We start from the raw sequence: 18228 nt of genomic DNA, 5'->3' as shown, positions 1-18228 counted from the left end.
AAAGGAAACTGGAGACCTGAGAAGAATCTGGAATTAAACAAGAGCATGCCTGGGACATGGAGCTGAGGGTGGGTAGAGCTACACTTCACGTCGAGACAGAGAAATGTTCACTGGTGGATCGGAGGACGGGGCTGGCTGAGGAGTGCCAGGAGCTTAAAGAAAGCATCCAAGACTCTGCAAGGAGCCAAGACTGAGAGGTGGATGTGGCCAGTGGGACATCCCCGGCAGCAGTGGGAGCCAAAGAGGCTCTGTGGTAAGTGAAGTGTCCTCATCAACTTGAACCTGTTTGCTGTGCTCTGACGTGTCTCCTTCCCTTGTTAAATCTACCTCTTGTTTAATTTCTGAAACAAAAAAATCTTGTAAGGTTTGGGGGATACACCTATTAGGGAGGGTTTTCCAGCTACATGAACAGTCATGGCACACTGCCAAGCACAGGCACACCACTGCATACAAGATAGTGAACACACGACTCACACACACCACACACTCACCTGTTCACACTCTCACACTCATATATCACAACTGACCCACAACCATATTCATTTACACTCACACATTCATGCACAAACACACATGATCATATGCTAAAACACACAGCTAATAACACATTCACACACTCATGCACACTCACAGCACACATTCACACACTGATGCACACTCACATTAATACTCACATTCATATGTATACATACACACATACTCTTACAAACACACACACACACACCCCAATTAAATTTATTTGCATGGTCCTAACACTACACACCGGAGAAGGCGATGGCACCCCACTCCAGTACTCTTGCCTGGAAAATCCCATGGACAGAGGAGCCTGGTGGGCTGCAGTCCATGGGGTCGCACAGAGTCGGACACGACTGAGCGACTTCCCTTTCACTTTTCATTTTCATCCATTGGAGAAGGAAATGGCAACCCACTCCAGTGTTCTTGCCTGGAGAATCTTAGGGATGGGGGAGCCTGGTAGGCTGCCCTCTGTGGGATCGCACAGAGTCGGACACGACTGAAGCGACTTAACAACAGTAGCAGCAACACTACACACTGCTGGGAATGATTGAAGGTGGGAGGAGAAGGGGGCAACAGAGGATGAGATGGTAGGGTGGCATCACTGACTCGATGGACATGAGTTTGAGAAAGCTCAGGGAGTTAGTGATGGACAGGAAGGCCTGGCGTGCTGCAGTCCTTGGGGTCACAAAGAGTCAGACACGACTGAGCAACTGAACTGAGCTGAACACTACACAAAACACCGAGCCACCCCTTGTGAAGCTGTGATCCCAGGCTTCTGCTGTACCCATTTTATAGGATGAGCAGTTGAGACAGAGAGTGAGTCACCAGGCAAGGCTATGCAGAGGTCATGGAAGCTCTGAAATCAGCCACCAACAGCAGACCCAGACCGGGTCCCCTCCATCCAACTCCCCCTGCCCTCAAACCTCATGTAAGATTTGTGATAACCGCACTGTGTGGATGCTCATCTAATGCAAAGTCAGAAGGGCAGGGATCATAATGTGACTTGCCGCCACGTAAAGAAAATGCTTCCGTGTGAATTCTTATGTGTTTGGGGTCAGCAGAGGCCTGTTCTGTATTCAGTTCCACCTCATAAACAGAGACCTCTGTGCCTGGCAAGTCCATTCAAAGGGCAAGGTCACTGAGCAAGGGGCCAAGCGATGCCTGAGATCACCTTCGGGCAGCATCTTCCCAAGGAGGACCCAGGAGGTCCCACGGGACTCACCTCCAACCCCCAGCTTCTGCAGCCAGTTCTGGCCTATTCCCTCCTGCCAGCAGTAAAAGTCCCACTGCTCCACGTTCCTCCGAGCATGTCCTGGGTGAAAGAGTCCCAGCAGCAGATGGATGTCGGCACTGTTGCTGACCAGCTGCCCCTTCCCCAACAACCCCAGCCCTAAATGTCTGGTGTCACCCCATGGGCCAAGCCCCGTATCAAGATGTCAAGGCAGAAACTGTCAATTCTGACGCCCTCAAATGAAAGAAGAGAAGATTACTGAGTTTCTCTGCCCATAATTACCTGTAAGTCACTTTTATTCCTCTGGTCCTCGTTCCAGAAATACCATATGGGATAGACCCCGAGTGATCAACAGGCAGCAGCAGATGCTGCCTTTCCAACACTTGTTAGGAGGCCTTAACTTGAGAACCGTGAATCTCTGCATTCATCACTCATGCCTGCCACGATCATCTTGCATCTCTAACTGCTAATCCATGGGGGAAGGGAAACCTCTCCCTAAAGTGATCCATTTTGACTTATTGGCTCAGTCTCCTTGCCAACGATCCACATGGATCAGCCCCAGCAGTTGAAGGTCTCGGGCCAGTATCTCTCTGGCACTGCTTCTGATGCCAGATCCCCTAATATCGCTGATCTTTCTGATATGGACATGGACAGTAATAGAGCTTGTCTTCTGGACAAGCTCACCATGGACAATAAGAGAGCTTCCTGCATGCTCTCACCATGGAGGAAGGAGGAGGAGAGGCTGCCCTTGCCCTCTATAAGGTTCCAGGTGCCTGGGATGTCGTGATCATTCCTCCCTACTCAGAGAAGGTGAGTGGTTGTCCCAAGGTCACACGGCTGGTTGGTACAGTGAGTGTACTTTGACATCTGGTCTATGTAACTCCAGTTCTCCTCTCTTCAGTAGTGCTTCCTGGACCACAAATTTCTTCAGTGAAGCAAATGCATGAGTGATGGTGACATCCATTTGGTAAAAAAGCAAAGAGGAAGCCTGAGACCATGGAGAGCCCAGGTGTCCCTGCCCAGCTGGCCCCCTGCATTTAGCAGTCATGATGAGCAACTGGTCAGAACCACACAGCCAGCCAATGGACAAGAATCTTAAAGCCAAATACCACTTTTCTCCCCACATCAAGTCTACTGGGAAGGAAAAGATAGCATCTCCTTTGGTGGCTCAGAAGGTAAAGAATCTGCCTGCGATGCAGGTGAACCCAGGTTGGGTTCCTGGATCAGAAAGATCCTCTGGAGAAGGAAATGGCAACCCACTCTGGTGTTCTTGCCTGGGAAATACCATGGACAGAGGAGCCTGGCAGGCTACCGTCCATGTGGTTACAAGAGTCAGACATGACTGGAGAGACTAACACTTTCACTTTCTCTCCATTAGCTATCTCTCTTTACGGAAGCAACGTTTTGGACAGGATGCAACTCCTTAACTCAGAGTCGCTGTTATGGGCCTCCCCGGTGGCACTGGCGGTGAAGAATCTACCTGCCAGCACAGGAGAGGCCGGCTTGATCCCTGTATCAGGAAGATCCCCTGGAGAAGGGAATGGCAACCCACTCCAGTATTCTTGCCTGGAGAATCCCATGGACAGAGGAGCCTGGTGGGCCGCAGTCCACAGAGTCACAAAGAGTTGGACACAACTGAAGTGAGCACACACATTCTATACAGACACACTGTCCATTTAATGACAAAATCAGGGGGAAAGTGCATAACTGCAAAGATATCTCTATTTTTGAAAGGTTAATATGATACTTATTAAAGACGTGCATCTGAGAACTGGGGAACACTCCGGCACAGTTTTGTGTAAGAGGAAGACGGCCAGCCCGGGAGGCCACTGGGTGCTTTTGTTAATGTCAATGCTCATACTGGGGAGGTTTAGCTCAAAGAAGGAAGTATGGCCTCTCCTGAGAGATGAAGAGTTCCAAGAGGTGGAAGGAAATGTGAGTCTGCTTTTCATATGGAGATGGGTTTCTGTGAAGCAACATTCAAGCCAGACTCCGCAGTTTGGAATGAAGAAATGAAGCCTAGTGATTTCCCTGGCAAAGCAATGTGCCGGGGGTTTGGTTGCACCTTGTTCACAGTTGGTAAGACTTGAAAGTTGAACATAAAACAAGTGTGTGTGTGTGTGTGTGTGTGTGTGTGTGTGTGTGTCTGGGTGGTGCCTCTTGACTCTTCCAACCTCCACTGGACTCATTATTTATCAGGCAAATTCTACTGAGCACCTCTCCTGGTACCCTACTCAGCATCTTCTGTAGAACAAGGATGTTTTTCATGTGCTGCTTTTACTCAGTACCTGCATTTACTCCAGGCAGCAGGCTAGGTTTGGAGACACCATGGGAAAGAAACTGAGGCACCAATTGAGCAGATTGAAAGAGACTCTAAGGTCTATAATGTTCCAAATTAAGTTCTTGACAAGTGAGATGCTTTTGACATTAAGTTTAAGTGGGAAAAAAAAATCAGACTTACTGGCTTTCAGCTCAACAATTCAATAGAATGCTTTGTTGGAATTATTTTGCCCAAACTTTCCTCTTTAGCAGTCATGATCATAATGGCTCCTCTCCATGCTGCTTGTGGCTGGGGTAAGTGAAGACACCGTCCATCCTGAGTCACGTGGTGATACACAGAAGGAACGCTGAACACATTTGTGGGTGGTACAGACTACTCTGAGTGGGCATCCACAGGTGGCAGGTTTCCAGTGATGTTCTGGTTTTGCTTTTGATGTTTGAAGCCCAGACATCTTTCAGGCTCCAGTCTTCCTTCCCTGACCCTCAACAGTGAAGCTTCTTTAGCACTGTCTCCTAACCCTTCATACCCCATCACTTTGCATTAAATGTAAAAGGCGGGGTGGGGGGGGGGGGTTGCGGTTGGTGCTTGGCTTAGTCTTAGGTGGACTGGGAGTTCCCCAGGGATGTTTTGATCATCTCTGCATTCCCTAGCAGATGGCTTTGTGCCCAGTGCATAGCAGATATTCAATGCATATCTTGAATGGATTAAAAGATGATGTTTAAGTCCAAATAAGCAAACTTCCTCTGCTTTATATTCATTAATCTGTGGTATGAGTCTCAAGTACAAGGAAAGAGGGACCTGCCCAAGTAACATCTGCTCACCTGTGGGAAGAAGTTACAGGGACTTCACATGGTCATCTTCTGTTAGTCTTCTGAAGTGTGGTCAACAGACATACATTTCTTCTCCACACACTTGTCTAGAAGAACATCTCACAGGCACTGGGGGACATGACAGAGATTCAGTGTCTCCTCTGGAATCATGGAAGTCCCTCTCAGAGCCACCAGTTCAGAAATCGAACTCACATTCCCAGTAGAGTGCCCTGCACATTAAGGGACATTGGCAAGACGAGTGTCACTCTCACAGCTGGTGGGGGTAATTACCAGACACAAGTGGGGTTCAGGGCTGAGGAGGGGGCTGAACTGTAGAATGCATTATTTTCTATGACATAAATTCAGAAGAATTTGCTTTAATTTGCCTTTAGCTGCTGGAAATAATCATAAAGGTGAGACCTGAAGACTGAGAAGCACTTTGCACATGAGGGCTCCGAGTATACATGGTAGACACAAGAGGATGCGTTAACAGTGGAGCAGGGGGTCCGAGAGCACCCCCAGCCCCACCAGGGGGAGGCCACCTCTGGTGGTGATGCTGTCAGAACCTCATGGGAGACGCCTCGGGCTTCCCTTCAGCCAAAAATGAATGTGGGAATTGATTTTCTCTTACATCCAGACGGAATTACTGATACTATATGTATATTAAATATCATGAGTACATCATCTGTATTACATATACGTATATATGTGATGTGTATATATATATCAGAGAAGGCAATGGCACCCCACTCCAGTACTCTTGCCTGGAAAATCCCATGGACGGAGGAGCCTGGTAGGCTGCAGTCCATGGGGTCACTAAGAGTCGGACATGACTGAGCAACTTCACTTTCACTTTTCACTTTCATGCATTGGAGAAGGCAATGGCAACCCACTCCAGTACTCTTTCCTGGAGAATCCCAGGGACGGGGGAGACTATGGGGTCGAACAGAGTCAGACATGACTGAAGTGACTTAGCAGCATATATATAAATATATATATATATATATATATATATATATATATGTAGTGTGTCTGATATATGTGTGTGTGTGTGTGTGTGTATATATGTGTGTGTGTGTGAGGACTTCTCTGATAGCTCAGTTGGTAAAGAATCCACCTGCAATGCAGGAGACCCCAGTTCGATTACTGGGTCAGGAAGATCTGCTGGAATAAGGATATGCTACCCACTCCAGTATTCCTGGGCTTCCCTTGGGGCTCAACTGGTAAAGAATCCACCTGCAATGCAGGGGACCTGGGTTCAGTTCCTGGGTTTTGAAGATCCCCTGGAGAAGGGAATGGCTACCCACTCCAGTATTCTGGCCTGAAGAATCCCATGCAGCCTGGAGGGCTGCAGCCCATGGGGTTGCACAGAGTCAGGCACTGCCGAGCAGTGGACACAGCACAGCATATACTGTGTGTGTGTGCGTGTGCTAAGTTGCTTCAATTGTGTCTGATCATTGCAACCCTATGGAGCGCAGCCCAACAGCTCCTCCGTCCATGGTATCCTACAGGCAAGAATACTGAAGTCGGTTGCCATTTCCTTCTGCCAGGCATCTTCCTGATCCAGGGATCCAGCCTGGTCTCTTAGGTCTCCTGCACGGCAGGCCCCACCACTGGGGGTGCTGCATCACCACTAGCAGTGACTGGGAAGACCTTCCAATACTTAAAACTGTCTTATCCACTCATCTGTATTTTCAGCTGTTTCAGGGGGAGTATAGGAATCATGTGGTGGGTTTCCGCTCCGTTTCCCAGATGACCTTCTTAGTGGGTTAGTGGTCAGTCTTGCCCACTCCACTTCACCAAGTGCCTTTTCAAGGCTTGTGCCCATTTTTTTTTAAATTGGGTTATTGGCTTTTTGCTTATGAATTTGTAGCTATCTTTATACATTCTTGAGACAAGTTTTGCCAATGTCTTCTCCCTCTCTGTGGCTTTCTTTCCTATTCTCTAACTAGTGTCTCTTGGAGAACAAAATTTCTTTATCTTAATATAGTACAATTTATTGGCCTTTTATGTAATAATCAGTGCTTTCCGTGTCCTGCTTAAGAAATGTGTCTATCTCACGATGTTAGAAAATAAACAGTAAATTAAACTCCAGAAAACAGAAAAAGAAAATAATAAAGATAAGAACATAAACCAGTATTATTTTCTAGATTCTATGTATAGGTGTTAATATACAATATTAGAAACCAATACAACACTGTAAAGCAATTATGCTCCAGTTAAAAAGAAATAAAAATTTTAAAAGAGCATAAATCAACAAAATATAATCAAATAAAAAGTTTCTTAGAAGAACAAAATTAATTTTCTAGCATGAATATTAAAAAACATAAACAGAGAGTGTACAAATACAAATACTAGGAAAGATAAAAGTGGTGGCTATGTAGGTTCTACACAAATTAAAAAAATAAAGATATGTTAAAATCGCTCAACCATGTCCTACTCTTTATGACCCCATAGACTATATAGTCCATGGAATTCTCCAGGCCAGGATACTGGAGTGCGTAGCCTTTCCCTTCTCCAGGGGATCTTCCCAACCCAGCGATGGAACTGAGGTCTCCCACGTTGCAGGCAGATTCTTTATCAGCTGAGCCACAGGGAAGCCCAAAAATACTGGAGTGGGTAGCCCAGCCCTTCTCCAGGGGATCTTCCCAACCCAGGGATTAAACCAGGGTCTCCTGCATTGCAGGCAGATTTTTTATCAACTGAGCTATCAATGAACACATCTATAAATTAGAAATATATTTCAAAATTTGAAACTTTAGATAAAATGGAAAGGTTGTTAAGAAAAATATTTCCAAAACCATCATAATATGGAAAATAGTAATAATTATATATTTATTAAAGGGAGCCATCACCATATCTAGGGGCTTCCCTGGTGGCTTAGACAGTAAAAATCTGCCTGCAGTGCAGGAGACCCATGTTCAATCCCCAGGAAAAGGGAATGGCAACTCACCCCAGCATTTTAGCCTGGAGAATTCCATGGAAAGATGAACCTGCTGGGCCGTGGTCCAAGGGGTCACAAAGAATTGGACACGGCTGAATGACTAACACTTTTACCATATCTATAAATATTTTATTTAAATGTTTTAAAAAAGTAAGTTAAAGAGGCAGAATTAAGCTGTCGTTTCATTATTAAAAGGTAATATCTTTTTTAAAAAAGAAACTAAAATAATCTACAGATAAAAAATACTAAAAGTAATAAATCAGTTTACTAAGTCTAGTGGATACTACACCATCAAAGATGATTAGAAAAAATTTTTAAATGCTTAAATATACTTTATAATCTTAAAAACACCAAAAAAGAAGACTTCTACACAGAAAACTACAAAATTACTACTGAAAAAAAAAAGAAAGAAAAGAAAACCAAAACCCGAATAAATAGTGGGTTCGCTTTCTCTGTGGGTTAGAAGACATAGATGATGATGTTAACTCTCCTCTAAAATTATCTCAGGATTTTATGTGATTCCAATTAAAACCAAGTAAGTGTGCCTTTTGTTATTTATTTACCCTTCTGAAATTTTGACTGAGATTTTATAAACATTATAGGACAGCTGACTCATTGGAAAAGACCCTGATGCTGGGAGGGATTGGGTGCAGGAGGAGAAGGGGATGACAGAGGATGAGATGGCTGGATGGCATCACTGACTCAATGGACATGGGTTTAGGTGGACTCCGGGAGTTGGTTATGGACAGGGAGGCCTGGCATGCTGCGGTTCATGGGGTCGCAAAGAGTTGGACACAACTGAGCTACTGAACTGAACTGAACTGAACTGAACTGATGAAATAGTTTGGAGAGAGTTAAAATCCTAAGATATTAAATTTTCTACTCCATGGATATAAGCTGTATTTGAACTGCTGCAGAGAACTGAGAATCAGGGAGGCAGAGACACCTGATCTTGGTTAACAACAGAGAAATCACTACCACACTGACTCAGTGAAAGGCAGTGTGACTCATTTTCATGGCCAAATGTGTACATGTAGGGGAAAGGAAGTAGAGTGAAAGAACAGTGGGTTCCCCGGGGAGACCCAAAATGAGCTGGCACAATGGGTGATCAATGGCCCCATCAATAACCACCAGCCCAGCCCAGGAGCCTGGGCTGAGGACCCTCCTGGGGACCGAGCACTGGCCATTACTGCCACTGCACAGACACTTCCTCAGTTAATTGAATGTTCACAGAAGGCCCTGATCCCCTCTCTGTGTTCATTAATTCTTTAAGGCCAAGACCAGGGTCACCAGCAGATTATTCACACAGCAGGTAGAAACAGTGCCTTGACATTGGAAACTGCTGACTGCAAAGTGCCATATACTCAGACTCAGAAGAGACTCCCAGGAGGTCACTCTGAAATGAGCAGATCTTCTAAAGCTGACACTGTTTTCAGGAATAAGAAGGCACAGTGAGTGAAAGGTTGAATTTTCCATGATTACCCGTCCCCCGGGGGAGTAGGGGGAACCAGAACAGGAAGCCAGGTTCCGGATCCCAGGACTTCTGTCCTTCCCCCCTCCCTCTGTGCCAACCCCAGGCCTCAGAATCCCGGGGCAGTGCAGGATTTCCTGCACCAGTTGTGTATTTCCTTTGAACTGAATTAGGCTTCCCTGGTGCTCAGAGGGTAAAGAATCTGCCTGAAATTCAGGAGACCCAGGTTTGATCCCCGAGTTGGAAAGATCCCTTGGAGAAGGAAATGGCTACCTGCTCCAGGATTCTTGCCTGGAGAATTCCATGGCCAGAGGAGTCTGGTGGGCTACAGTCCACGGGGTCACAAAGAATCGGACACAACTGAGCCATTTTCACACTTTCAGAAACACACACACACTTTCTGTAACACACATATACTATACTTTACAACTATATTGATGCTACTGTGATTAATAAAATAAAAAAACTACTCCAAGCTGTTACTGAATTCATATCTTTTACAATAATGTGTTTCCTCAATTAGTGTTTGTTAAAAGTACAAGCATCTCATGAATTCTCACTGCTGCTGCTGCTGCTAAGTCACTTCAGTCGTGTCCGACTCTGTGCGACCCCATAGACCGCAGCCCACCAGGCTCCCCCGTCCCTGGGATTCTCCAGGCAAGAGCACTGGAGTGGGATGCCATTTCCTTCTCCAATGCATGAAAGTGAAAACTGAAAGTGAAGTCGCTCAGTCGTGTCCGACTCTTCTCGACCCCATGAACTGCAGCCTACCAGGCTCCTCCACCCATGGGATTTTCCAGGCAAGAGTACTGGAGTGGGGTGCCATTGCCTTCTCCATGAATTCTAACTAAATTAATGAAATTACAAAAGACATCCTTTATTGGAAGCATTGAAAAGCCACTGCCCTGCTGTACCCTCCTCTTATGCTTTTTAACTTTCCATGCTGAAAACAAACAAACAAACAAAAAAAAACGAGACAAAGCTGAAAAGAATTTGAGACTCTCTTTCTTTCATGTCTTAGATGATAAGAATGTCTTTGAGAATTCTGTGCACGAGCCCACACACGTGGTAAACAGTGAGCACTCTACATTTCTTCTTGAAAGGTAGCAATTTCTAGATTGACTTGTTGCCACTGGCATTAGACGTGTGAATGATGTGCGGGGAAAAGTCGGCATTCCATTACGGATAGAATTTGAAGCTCCAACTACTCAAATGCTTTCTCAATCACAAATTACTTTGAATGAATCTTTAAAATAGGACAAAGGAGCAAATTCATAGGTGTTTTAGGTATTTGGCATTTAAAATCTACAGCCCTGTCTTCTACTGTAGACAGAAGGATTACATGCGTTCACATAGAATATCATCTTTATTTTCAGCAGACAAAAGTAAACCCCATTGCAGCACAGAATGTCCTTGGATTGTGCAGTCTCAGATGTGTATTCTAACTGAGGCTACCCCCTTTACAGGTTAGGAATATAACATTTAAATCAGCCTGATGGCTCATTGGGTAAAGAATCCGCTTGCCCTGCAGGAGACATAGGAGACTCAGCTTCAATCCCTGGGTTGGGAAGATCCCCTGGAGGAGGAAATGACAACACATTCCAGTATTCTTGCCTGGAAAATCGAATGGACGGGGGAGCCTGGCTAACATCCATGGGGTTGCAAAGCATTGGACATGACTGAGTGACTGAGTACACACAAATAAGAAGCACAGCCTGATAATCTCCTGTGTTTCTTACAGAGAATTCGTACTGCTTCCAAAGTCAAACTCAACAGACAGAGAATGCAGCAATTTGCTCATGTTGCTGAACAAACAGTGTTGAGCCATTAGGTGAACTAACAGTTATATAAAATCACAAGAATTTCTGTAGAACCTGTTGTTCTCTCACAGACCCTGTACTTGTGCAAATTCAATTTTGGAAGATCTAAATGTGCGCACGTGCACACACATATATGCAAGCATGTCTGTGTGTGTGTGTGTGTGTGTACTTAGTCACTCAGTTGTGTCCAGCCCTTTGAGACTCTGGACTACAGTCCGCCACACTCTGCTGTCCAGTGGACTTTTCAAGCAAGAATACTGGAGTGGGCTGCCATTTGCTTCTCCAGGGGATCTCCCTGATGGAGGGATTGAACCCACATCTCCTGTATCTCCTGCAATGGCAGGGGGATTCCTCACCTGCCGAACCGTTGGTGAAGCCGAACCTAAATGCAGGCTTCGTATTTACTCTAAGGTATCAGACTCTCCAGGGAAACAGACTCAGAGACAGGGGCATGTGTGTAGAGGTTTGCTGAAGACCATCCTGGGGTGAAGGGAGGAGGATGCAGGACAGTGTAGAGGGACAAAGTAAGACCGTCACTGTCACAGTGGCCTCAGGTGACCCCTGGGGGCTCAGGAGCTGGGATGACCCTGCAGAGGGGTCCCTCTGCCTACCAATCCTAAAGGAGGGGCCCACTGATAACCTTCAACGAGTGCTCCTGCCACGGCGCTCATCAGCAGCTGAGTCAAGGACCAAGAGGAAGCCAAGCACAGACCACAAGAATGACCTGTAACAGTCAAAGGAATGAGGTTAAGAACAGTTTCCTTTTACTGAGAATCTGTACACATCAGGCACCAAACTGGACTCCCTACAATCCTTGTTTACTGCTCATGAGTGATCCCTAAGTTAGGTGCATTCTTACGGCTGCTGTTGCAAAGGCCCACAAACCAGATGGCTTAAAACAATGGAGAGCAGTTTCTTCAAAATTCTGGAGGCTGGAAGCCCAGCATCAAGGTGTGGACAGAATCATTTCTTCCTGAGGCCCCTGGGGGGAAGGTCTTCCGTGCCTGTCTCCTGCTTCTGGTGACAGTGGCAGCCCTGTGTCCCCTGGTTTGCAGGCACGTTGCTCGTCTCTGCCTGTCACTGAAGGGTGCTCTCTACTCGTGTGTCTGTGTCTTGATGTCCTCTTCTTACAGAGACTCCAGTCATACTGGACTAGGAGCCTGATCACTCCAGGAGCGCCTCCTCCTCACTGGTCGCATCCTCAAGGGCCTTATTCCCAAGTAAGTCCACATCCCGAGATACTGCAGGCTAAGACTTCTACATATGAATGTGGAGGGAGTCAATTCAACCCATAATAACAGGCGAGTATTTTTACCACCATTTCATATATGAAGAACTTGATGGCATTAGCTGAGGTCCCCTCGGGAACATAGAAATTCCACTAGTCACTTTAACAAAGAGAAATCAACATACACATTTATCTAACTAAGAAGCAAAGCCACCTGATGTGAACAGCCAACTCACTGGGAAAGACCCTGATGCTGGGAAAAATTGAGGGCAGAAGGAGAAGAGGGTGACAGAGGATGAGATGGTTGGATGGCATCACCAACTCAGTGAACATGAGTTTGAGCAAGCTCTGGGAGATAGTGAAGGACAGGGAAGCCTGGCATGCTGCCGTCCGTGGGGTCACAAGGAATCAGACACAACTTGGTGACTGAACAACAGCAAAGCATTGAAAAGGAACCAGATTGTAACATGAAGATACAATGTGCAGGGAAGAGCTACTCTCTGAGCTGGGGTCACCAAGGGAAGAGGGTGAGCTGATCAGGGTTCAGAAACTTGGCTGAGCACGTGCGGAAGTTGCATCACCAGCACTGATGGTCAAACTCAGGAAGCTGACACTAAAACTTAGCTGTGGGGGTGTTTGTCCAGCTGGTATTATCTCTGAGCGGGTGCGCTGGGGCTGGTTTGGGGGCGTGGGTAGAACTGGAAACGGGGGCCAACAGGCCCTGTCATGGTGAATGCAGGTTCCTAGAATCATCACACTGAGCAGATTAAGTCCTACCCTGACCCCCAGCCTAGTGCTCTCTCCCTCCAGCATCCTCTTTGTTAGAACCTCACGGGAACCAACTGGCCAAGCGGCGTCATGGTTGGAAGAGCCCCGGCCTCAGCAACACTAAGCAGGGTCCAGAAGAGTGAGATCCTACCTCCTTTCCAACCCACTGGGATCCAGAAGATGTCAGCATGCAGGAGGGGCTCAGGTCTGCGACACCGTCGACTCAGATCTTGGTCACTCGATTTTCATCGCCTTAAGGTGGACGTTCAAGAACAGCTGCCCATACACTGCTTTTATTCTAAAACCAAAACCCAGGAACCAATGGTTTTTCAGTGGCTAAGTCGTGTCTGACTCTTTGCGACCCCGTGGACTGCAGCATATTAGGCTCCTCTGTCCTCCACTGTCTCCTGGAAATTGCTCAAATTCGTGTCTAATGAGTTATAATGAGTTGGTGATGCTATCTAACTATCTCATCCTGCAATTTCTGATAAGGACCAGCCTCGTTAGCCAAATGTAGATCATAAGTAAGGAGTCAACTGTGCTGCCTTACAAATACATTCACTAGCAGGGCTTAGTAAAAATGGTTTTTAAATGTTCCAACAGGGGAACAGCAGGTGCAATGGCTGAACCTCAGAATAAGGAAGGAAATATGGGATATAAAAGCTTAGTGAAGTCCATCAAATAAGAAAATATTGAATTTAGGATGGCAACATGTAAAATGAAGTTAATAATCTAGAAAAAAAATATCCTTATGATTGGAAACCAACTAACAAGTCCTTTGGTGAAGAATAAAGGGATGCTGGCTTCTGAAGCAATAGTCCAGGCATGTTTCTGGGGCAGTCATACCTCTGATCTGTAAACAGATATTTTCTAAAAATATTTAAGCTGAATGTCTATAAATTGAATTATATTTTGCTTACACTTCTGTCTCTCAGGCTCTCTACTTCATAAAAGAAAATGAACAAATAATAGAACAATTTCAATGTCCTAAGTAAGTGCAACTTTATAGAACCCTAGAAGTCTCTATTTTTTTCTGAATCGGACAATCCTAAAGTGCAGCATTTATGTGACTGCCACATTTTCCCATTGCTTTTCACACTTTATAAACCTTTTCTGAATTTGCAGGATCATGACAGAGTCTCTCTGGGTCCCAGTTGTTTAAGGAAATTAAACCAGAGCAGAAAACCAGTTGCATCTTCACATAAAGGAGGCCATGAGAGTCATTAACAGAGGCAGGTGGAAAGGGAGACCCTTTGCTTGATCTCCGAGCTTCTGGATGTGGGGGAAGCTCAGCCTTGACTTTCCGCAGGCTGTCCAGTTTCTTCTTATTTCTGTCCCAAGACAAACATGCTGGCCACCAACCACTCCTGTGTTCCCATCAGGGTCGAATCAGTGGCTCTGGGCCCCTGACTCCACCATCCTCTTCCCCAGGGACCCCATCGCTCCATCTGTATTCTCCTCTGGGCCCCTGACTCATGACTCCCAGCGCAGTGGTGAAGAGGAAACGCAGGGATCAGGGTCAGGGGGAAAGGACTCAACCTTGCACTCTGCTCCTTTCTGCCCATGAGACCTACGTTCATCTGCAAAACAAGAGATGCTGATTCTGCCAACCTTGGAGGGCTTTGCACATGATTCAATGAGACCATATGAAGATGTCTAGCACATAGTAGGAGTTTCACAAAGAGCCCCCTCACCTCAGCTCATGATTTTGTTATTGTGACCCTCTGTGACTCAGGTTCCTGGCTAATCAATCATTCAAATAGACAAAAGGGAAAAAACTCTTTGGACAGATGGCTTGGCTATCATCTCTCTGTCTTTTGAGCCTCCTTTGAGATACTGAAGGAACATTTCGAGATAAAATCCAGCTACATTTGTACAAGTCACACTGGTAAATATAGACATCTAAAGTCTGATACTGCAGTATTAAAGTCAGAATGTGTAAGCACCAGAAAAAAATGTCTAGACCGCTTGCACCAACATCCTTGTTTCTTAGCTAGCAAGGAGCAACTTTGGATTAAACTGGTACCGTGTTTCTCAGTTTATGGGGATGGGGGTGCTATAGCTAATGATGTCAGATAAAGAAAAGATACATTTTTCTCACCGCTCTGGAGGCTGCAAATCTGAGATCGGGGCCTCAATGGTGCAGTGAGCACCTGCCTCTGGGTTGCAGACTTCTCGTGCCCCCACGTGGGGGGAAGGGCAGAATGAGAGCAAGTTCTTGTGTCTTTTCTTCAAAGGGAAGTAATCCCACTCATGAGGGTACGTCCGTGTGATCTGATCACCTACAAGAACCCGCCTCCCAGTACTGTCACACTAGGGTTAGGGGTTCAGCACATGAATTTTGGGAGACACGGACGTTCAGTCCATTGTATCATTTGCTGGACAAGTGCTGAACGTACATTATCCCATTTGGCTCTCGCAGCAACTCTAAAAGGTAGGAATCATCCCCAGTTCATGTGCAGCAAAACTCCGAAGGATCATCCAGCCACTGAGCAGCAATGTCAGGACTGAGGGTGGTCCACGCTTTTTCCATCCTACTGCACCACAGCCTTTCAGCCTTCTGTAAGCTCCAGACAGAGCGGCCTTCACTGTCATTTTCCAGGGCTGGACACTGGAATTTAATCTTGTCTGGTGCTTCTGATAGTCTAAAACAGGATCAAGTGAGAATGTGGAATGGATCCCATGCAGATCCCCTATAAATCCTGCAGCTCAGACTGTGAAACAAGCAGGCCCTCATGCGTGCCTACACACATACATAAGTAAATTCATGCTCATTGCAAGCCTGAGTAGGTACCTAGTACTGTCGAATACACTTTGGAACAGCAAGTCTTACAACATTGCTCCCAGTGAGTTTGGATCTATATAAAATCCTCTTCTTAGCCAGTATCAGGGCCCTGAGGCGGACATCCTCTCTAACAGTGAGAGCACTTTTGGGACAAAGAGGTCAACCAGGAAAGAGTGGGTGCCCCAAGTCCAACCCCCAAGCCAGCCTTGGGGTCTATGGAGTGCAGAGGTCACAGAGCTCCCCTTATGGCTGGAAAAGGCTTGAGAACATTTATCTCTCTGGGAAGTAACGGTTTCTCTCAGTAGCCTGGGAAATACTAGAGAATGAAGAGATAAGCGGAGTCGACAGGGAGGAACTTGACAGACTGCGAGCACCCTGTGGGCCTCTTACTGCTTCTTTATTAAGCAGGAGAAAAGCCAACTGCGGAAAGCACAGGCCGAGTGCCGGGATCCTGGAGTGTCAAATGCAATCGGCTTCAACAAAGGGGCCGGCGCGGACTGACGGATTAAAACTGCTCCCTGTGGGTCGGCTTCCCTGCCTGTCTGCATCCAGGAAATCGATGGGCACTCTGCACGGCTCACCAGGCTGTCTTTGAGCATAATTAATTAATCAGGGCATCAAGCTACTGGGATGAAATCTACTTTTCATTACTTGCGTTCTTAACAAATAGCGACTCCAGGGTATTTGACACTTGTAAGAGTTTTAAGGTAACTGCATTTTATGTAATATGAAGAAAACTGATGTCATGCTTCTGATGTTCTCATTTTACACTAATTTTCAAACAACGTGTTCAAATTATATGAGACAACCGAAAAGTTAACATTCTTTTTAGTTCAGGGAAAACTCCCAAGATCACTGTGACCTCATAGTTCAGCATTATGCTTCCAAGTTATCACCCTGGTTATAGAATTTAAGAATTAATATTAGAAATCTCCTTTTTAAAACTTTCTACTAGGAATTCAGTGAGACGTTGAGAAGAAAGATAATTTATACAAATTTTATGTAGCCTCTGAGTTTCATTCAAGTGTGACCATCAACCACACACACATATACACACACACACACTCACACACGTCACTGCTCCTTTTCTAAGCATCTGGTCCTGATGGCATGTTTCTATTTTCTCCTTCTCCCTCTCACACCTTCTGAATCTGACTGCTCCTTTCTTTGTGATGTCTTTCTCATAATCCTCCCTACTCTCACAAGCTGTTTTGCCATAGTTTATCTAACGATTCTAGTTCAAAAGTGCAACCAATTTCAAACAGGAAAAATGAAAACAAATTCACATGAAGACAGATTAAAAGGAAACTCCAAAAACTGAAAGGATAATAAAAATCTTAAAAGCAGCCAGAAATATATATATATACACACCCACACGTGTATGAGTATGCGTGTGTGTGTGTGTTTGTAGAAAGAGAGACAAAGACAGTCCTTCAAAGGAATGAGAATCCTAGTTGACTTCTTGTTGACAACCATTGAAGTCAGAAGACAAAGAACTGACATCTTCAATGAGTGGGGGAGAAATAATCTATATCCACTAGATAGATCCTCCAAGAACGAGGGCTAAACAATCGCTATTTATAACAAAGACTGAAAGCACTGGCAACAGCAGGCTAAAGGAAATTCTTAAGAACATAGGTCAAATAGAGGAAAAATTAGCCCAGGTCGAAAGTTTGAAATGCAAGAGGAAAATAAGGGCAAATAAAGTAGAAGTGTCAGTCACCCAGTCATATCCGACTCTGCAACCCCATGGACTGTAGCCTGCCAGGCTCCTCTGTCCATGGGTTTCTCCAGGCAAGAATACTGGAGTGGGTTGCTATGCCCTCCTCCAAGGGATCTTCCCATCCCAGGGACTGAACTGGGGTCTCCTGCATTGCAGGGAGATTCTTTACTGTCTGAGCCACCAGGGAAGCCCCAACAAAGTGGAAATACATGGATAAACCTAAATAAATTTACTATACAAAAATAATGTCTCTTGAGGATTAAAAAAGCTTTAACAATAATAAGTTAAGCAGGCAAGGATAAACAGTCAAGTGTTACAATCTTCTTGCATTGTTCTGAAAAAAGGATGAAAGTAACAAATTGTTTTAAAAGTAGTAAGTTAAGTACTCTTGCCTGGAAAATCCTATGGACAGAGGAGCCTGGAAGGCTGCAGTCTAAGAGGTCGCCGAGGGTCGGACACGACTGAGCGACTTCACTTTCACTTTTCACTTTCATGCATTGCAGAAGGAAATGGCAACCCACTCCAGTGTTCTTGCCTAGAGAATCCCAGGGACGGGGGAGCCTGGTGGGCTGCCGTCTCTGGGGTCGCACAGAGTCGGACATGACTGAAGTGACTTAGCAGCAGCAGCAAGTTAAGTAGGCATGGTACAATT

The sequence above is a fragment of the Bos indicus x Bos taurus genome, chromosome 20 (assembly GCF_003369695.1).
Source record: "Bos indicus x Bos taurus breed Angus x Brahman F1 hybrid chromosome 20, Bos_hybrid_MaternalHap_v2.0, whole genome shotgun sequence".
NCBI classification, from domain to species: Eukaryota; Metazoa; Chordata; class Mammalia; order Artiodactyla; family Bovidae; genus Bos; species Bos indicus x Bos taurus.
The sequence above is the reverse complement of the archived record's forward strand: the minus strand, read 5'-3'. Positions refer to the sequence as shown.